The following is a 6,783-nucleotide window of genomic DNA, read 5'->3' as shown; positions in this document are numbered from 1 at the left end:
GCTCCTCGTTTCTTGAAAATATGCTTGGAATTAGTGCTCGCCAAGACTTTCTCTTTGGTTTGGTACAGTCTGTGCGTGAGCTGTGGAGCTGTGAAGCACATTTGCTAGACTTGCCCTAATTTTTTAGCATATGATGATCTCCAGTTTTGAGTTGTTCCTTGATGAAGTGTCTGCTTCCAGGGGTAGTTGGTATCCTGCTTGTGCAGATAAGCTGAATTGGCATTTGAGCAGGGAAGCACTAAGCAGACCTGCAGCTGGGCAAAGCAGAGTCCCCACCAAATGCCACTGGCTGTGACTTTCTCTGCTTGCATTAGATGTTCCATTTAAAGTCCTGATCTTTGAGCAGTGACCTTATAAATTCTTCTAATATCTCTCTGCTGATAAGAATGAAGAGACAAGACACAGTATTAATGTGCAATATCAGCGGGCCGGTAGCTGAGCAGAGGTCTCCCAAGGGTAGGATTCATAATCCTCTTAAAGGAGAGGAGAGTCATCTTGCTTTGAGAGGCTTTGGGAGGTCACCTTTTGCGGGGTGAGAAACAATCCCTGTGTGAAGCTCTGCCTCTTTGTAATCAATTTCTCTCCCTTTTTCATATTTCATCTCACAGCAGTGGAAAATAGATCTAGATGAATCCTGCAAGAGCCCTGACCTCCTCCTGCCTCAGGTTTGCAAGAGCAGACACTGCCTGCCAGAAGACAGCTGTGTATATGGGTTGAAATCTTACGTGACAGTGTTACGAAGTCTTACTCTGCACAGATACTGGTCTGTTACTCGTGAGACACTGGGAGATGCTTTGATCTAAGTGGGACCACGTGCTGCTGCTCAGCACCCTGCGGCTTCACCACAGTTTTACCTTTGGCCTTATTGTGTTGCCTCTGTATTTTACTTGTATTGGAGAGTTGTGAGAAATTTAGGTGTCCAAGTGCAATCCTAAATGATGGCTTTACTGAATTTTCTTGATGTTTTAAAATCCTTTAATATGTGTGTTTGATACTTAAAGAGAAATACTTCCAGTGTTAGTGTCAGCAGTCAAGAATTTATTAAGATAAACTTCTTGCTTCTGATTTATGATATTTTAGTGATTTGTTTTGCTAGAGATGTTGTAGCATTCACTTATTAACATAGTTTTCTTTTTTTTTCTTCTTTGAAAAGAAGAAAAACAGTTGCTCAAAATGTAATTTCCTTTTCAGCAGGTTACAGCCTCAAAAAAAAGAACTACTTCCAAAATTCTTTTTTTTTTTTTTTCCCCCCCCCCCCCCCAAGATTCTCCAAATACAGTAACGCTGGAAACTTGCTGCTTACTCAAGAGGCAGCCACAGCTTTAACTCTGAATTTTGGAGACATGAATTGTGTATGGAAGTAGCCCAGACTGTTCTTTGAGTGTGCTGTCCTCCAAGTGGCAGCAAGATGACAAGGAGAAATTGAATTTGCTGCATCTCTGAGGCAGAACTGGGTCTTACAGGAATCCCTTATTTGATCAATGCTGTGTCCAGAGTTAGGTATGACAAGCAGTGATAAGAGCTAGCTAAAACAGATGTTGCTCATGGGGAAATGGGTGTCAGGCTAAAGTCATGAAATGTTCCATATGAATAAGTGAAATTCTTCTGGTAAGACGCTGTAATGTCACCAGCATGGAGGGATCCCAGTGCACAGCGAATGGTGAAGTGTCTGGTGAGGGGTACGTACATGCAGCTTTCAGAGCTGTGATGGCACAAGACCCCTTCATGATGAGGCAGGGGACAAATTACTAGTTCCAGCTTCATGTCACCTTTAGTGTCACTGCAGCATATCTGGTGAGGCTTTCACCTTTCTGAGTGTGACAGCACACAGGGAGCTCTGGTATATTGATTAATGACTACTCTGGGTAGTGCCTGCACTTAAGTTGTGGGTAGTACTTCTGAAATCAGTTTGATTACCCATCACTGCACAGTTACTGTTGCAGTGGTTTCCTACATAAAGCCCTTTAGATGGATCAGCTCTTGCTTCCAAAAAAATTTGGTTGTGCAGAAGTGGTCAGCTTTCTGAAGTGACTTTCTTAATAGTTTAACCAAGGTAAAGAGAGCCTTGGACATAACCCAGGCAGCAGTTTCTAAGAATTCTTTGTTGTTCATGAATCAGTGTTGTTTGTGTAATGTTTTTGTCACTGTTCCTTCTGGTTTTGCTCCCCGGTGCTGCTTGCACATGCTGCTGCTGTTTGTCATGCCCTAGTTAATCACAACAGGCTGTTTCTCAACTCTCTCCTATATATTTTTAGTAGCTCTTTTGCTTTGAAAAGAATGCTGCTAACAAATAGGTTAAAGGTTTATTTTTGAGGAAATGGGGTATTTTAAGTATTAATGGTGTGTTGTGGAAAATTGAAACCTGAAGAATTAGATCTACTGATTTATTTTTTAATATACAGTTTAAATCTTCTGTACAAAAGTGTGTTTGTATAGATGTTGCATAGTCCTGTTGTGATATTTTGTCTGTGTTCAGTAAGAGTGCAGCTTCACAGTCACTTGAAGTTGAGCTTTGGCCTTGCCTTTCCTTGTCTTTAGTTGCAGTTTTCCACCTTCTCCCTTCTCTGGATGCTAGGGGGGATCATTGGACCCCACAGTTAGGGACCTGATCTAGCTGAAAATTAAGGGCTTTTTGTTTTGTTTTATAAGTTGCTGGTTTAGTTTCCTACCAGATCAGGTACTTTAACTCTCTGCAAGCATACTGGGCTGGTGTAACGAAGACATCAGGAGAGAGGTGAAAAAGTTGAACAATCTTTCTCCTGGGAGCAGCAACTCACGGCTCTTTTAAAGTCAGGGTGAGCTGGTTCTCTGAGCGCATGGTCGCAGGGCAGTTGAAGCTGAATGAAATTGGCACTGTTACTTTTCTGCCTGCCCTGGTCTTGCTGGATGATTCTCCCCTTTTACTTTTGTTGGGCACTGGCACTAAACCAGTTCAGGAAGCCACATTGGCAAAAACAACTTCTTTATTTTTACCCCAAGTTAAGTTTTTTGTCAGACTAGTTTCTGAGCAGGATCAGGTGAGTGCCAATGCTGACTCAGGAGAGAAGATGGGTTTGAAGAGCACTGACTTAGATTTATTTAAGCTGTCATGGAACTATACCCCGAGATGCACGTTAAGGCACGAAGGGTAAGATCTGCCAAATACTGATTTTGTTAGTTTTCTGTGTCCTCGTGGGCTGATTTGGCAACATCTACAGAAGAAGGCTGCTGAACAGCTTAGAGACTGTGATTCTTGTGTTCTAGAGCAGACACAACAGAAACTGTAGAAATCTTGTTTCCCAAAGCTGTTTCATTAACGTGCCTCCTACCCTGTTCCAGAAGTCAAATCTTAATGGTTATTGAGTCTTTTCTGCCTTGTTTTCAATGAGCAGGCCTTACATAACAGTGTGTGTCCGATGTGGGTACCTGTCACCAGCTGAAAGCAGGGAACTGAGAACCAGGTCCTTTCCAGGAGGTTGCCAGGCAGCCATCGAATAGGAGGAATTTTCAGTTGGTTTTGTTTCAAACATTTGAGACAGTAATTTGGGAAAAGAACCTTCAGTCTGTTTCTCTTGTCATTTCTAAAGCGTGCTAGCATTTTGTGATTGTTCAGTGCTTATTTTGGTTTACCATCTTTCTTTTTGTATTTCCCTGTTAAAATTCAGCTGCAATTGAAGAGCTGCTAAAATTGTAGATGGACTCCCTGCTCCTTGAATGTCGCAATCTTCAAATTGGTGGAAGGCTGCACATAGTGTAGGCTTAAGTTTTTTGAATGGAAGATCACCAAGATAGTTAATGGTTATACAGTTTATAGGAGAGATTTGTTTCAGAACTTGGCCTAAAGCTGTTCATTCGCATCAGTGACTTTGTTAGTCATGTTTTTGTATTTCTTTCAGCACGCAGACTGCAAAAAATGACATATAATTTAGGACAAGCAACAGCTCAAGGGAGCTCAGTAGCCATGCCAATACTTGTAGGATGCTCATCAGTGTGACCTCATTTTGTCTTGTTAAAGAGACCCTTCACGCAGTTGTGAGCTGCAGCAATGAAGCACCCTACATGTTCAGTTCAGTCAGTAACCCTGTTCTACAGCAGCCGGGAAGGAAGAGGTGAGCTGGAAATGCAAACACTGGCTTTAGGCACAAGGATAAACATCAGCAATTCGGGCACCTTGTGCTGATACAACTGTTTGTACAGCTGCACAATAGAATGGGGATCTGACCTGGGTTGAAAAGTAATCCTTAAAAAAACCAAAAGAAAGTGCTAGTTTATTTTTAACTGTGGTCAGTTCCCTGGTTTGATTCATGGTGAGGCTGCAGACAGTTGTACCAGCACGGCTGAGTTGAGTGGAAGGGTGCTGCTCATGCTGGTGCAGCTGTCAAAGGATTGATTGCCTGTGTGACCGTGGTCTGAAGAAATAACTGAAGGAGGAATTAGAAACTGATTTGACTCAATCAGTGCTAAAAGAAATCTGAATGTCATGCCGATTATGATTTATTTTTTTTTTTTAAAGCCAGGCATTTGGATGGAGTTGGTTCCTAAAGAGCCACCAAGACAAGCAGTTGTTTCCTCCCCATAAATCTGTTTTACCAAACCAGAGGGAATGTGGTGGATGAATAAAGTATCAACGTGCACTTTTTCCTTGTGCAGACCAAGCTTTTGTTGTCTGTTTTTTGACTCTGCCATTTCCCTATGAGAGCTGGAAGCCTAGCTGTTTACCCAAGCTTTCTTCTTTAATTCAGTGTTTTTACACATCCTGAAAACAGAACAAATGTACAAAGTGTGCAGGTAGATGAAACTTTTTTGCTTGACTTTTAAGTTCAAATAGATTTTTATAATTTGTTTTTCTGGGTAGGTCTTGATTTTGCTTTTTTGTTTTTCCCTTATCTTCTGAGGGTTCCTTGTCTTCTTTGGCAGCCCACATTTGGTCTGAAAGTGGAGCATATGTGTGCCCTTGCTCGAGTGGGGGGAGTTGACTGTTTTTCCAGTTGCAGAATCCTCACTTTGCCCTCTGTGCTTTCCTTTCTGTGTGTAGTAGGTGCAAGATGCAGCACATCGACTGCTTCTTTTAGTTCCTGTCAGCTGCCTTCTCAAGCCTGAAAACTGATTTTATTGCTGCACAAGTACTTCCCTTTTCTGGGATTTCAGTGCTTTTGCGGGAAGTTTCCTTTTCTTCTTACACAAGCTGGGAGGATCTTGTCCCATCTTCCCAGCAGCCTGCCAGACACCTGTACTGGCCAGGAGCCTGAGGGACACCAGCCTAAGGTGCACAACCATTTTTCCTTGTCAAGTCTGTGTGGAGGTGTGAGTGGGAGCTCAAGCTCCAGAGGCACTTGCACAAGTGTATGATGACAGCATCTTCCCAGCAGTTACTCTGTAGGTGATTAGGCCAAACTGACTTCTTGGCCCTGCCCTTTACACCTCCAAGGACTTGTGGGGCTTTTTTAACCAGGAGAAGGTAAGGTAAGAACTTACTTAGGAGGTGCTAGTTGTTCTTTTTGCCCTTGTTATGGCACAAACCAGAGACTTTGCCACTCACCTGATTGCTGTGGATTCTTGTCTGTTTGGGGCTGCCCCTCTGGCACTGAGCAGTCCCCCCCAGTGCTGTCCATCTGGTTAAGCTCTGTGTGTATTACCACAAAATCACGCCTTCCTTTTCTCTGCCAGCAGTGGCTTTCTGTGCAGTGTGTTTGTTCCCCACCAACACTGACTCATTCTCTCAGTGTCAGCAGATGAGCATGGTGCATTTACCTGCTCATCTCTCCCATCTTCTGATGCTGTTGAGGTTGTGGAATTTGGTCCCCACAGCTGACATGAAAGTGCCTTGTTTCTGTACGCACTCCTCCTCGTGCTGAACTCAGCATAGTCGTTCTGTCATCTTCCTACTGGGGAGGCGTTTGGGTGGGGTTACCTGGATGACTGTGCAGTCCTTCAGGACTTCCTTAGGGATGTGGCTCGTTTGTTTCAGCCTCACTCTTGGGGAGGAGGCCAAGGTTTGTGACTGAAGAGCAGGTACACTATTAAGAGCATTAATGAAAATTTTAAACGTGGGATTTTTGAGGCAGAAGATGAAATTGTTCCTTCTGCTTATTCAGTCTAGAAGTTGAGTTACAAATTCTTTCCAAGTTAGTCTTTGAGCCAAACCTCTTCAATGGGATTGATTTTTTTCCGCTGTGAGTGCAAGGACTATGTTTTTCTGCTGATGAGTTTTCTGCTATGAGCCCTTTCACTAGTGTGAATTCAAGAAATGTCTTTTCTTGCTGGGTTAGGTTGAGTCCTTATGGTTTGTGACTGTTAAAAGTAAGTTCCTTTCTAACTGTCTCTAACTGTTGGATCTGAGAGCTGTGCTGAGTGGCAGCGTTTGCATTGGAATAGCTTAAAAATAACCTATATCCAGCAGAGACTTTTTTTCCTCTTTGTAAATGAGCTGAAGAGAAGCCAGAAATTAGTGCACAGAAAGCTGAGCAATGAGGCCTCACAAGCATTGATCTTCCCTAAGCTCTTCTCTAGAAAGCATGTGTCATATTCTCATCTCGCCTATAAAATGCAAAGCTGATATTGAATGAACCTGCTCTCCTAGGCACAAACTCGGAAGAAAATCATCTGGGCCAGGGCTGATAAAGCAGCCTTTTGTTAATGTACGTACTGAATCAGGTCTTGCTGCTATGGAAACTCTCGGGCTTGAACTGAGGCCAGTGCTTCTGAACAGAGGAGGAAGGTGCCCTTTGCTGCTGAGGTAGGGGTATTTGTGGCGAGGTGCAGCAGGATTCAGCACTCATCCTTCCTGCCTACTGGAGAGGAAAG

Source organism: Antrostomus carolinensis, unplaced genomic scaffold, assembly GCF_000700745.2.
Source record: "Antrostomus carolinensis isolate BGI_N321 unplaced genomic scaffold, ASM70074v2 scaffold32025, whole genome shotgun sequence".
NCBI lineage: Eukaryota > Metazoa > Chordata > Aves > Caprimulgiformes > Caprimulgidae > Antrostomus > Antrostomus carolinensis.
The sequence above is the reverse complement of the archived record's forward strand: the minus strand, read 5'-3'. Positions refer to the sequence as shown.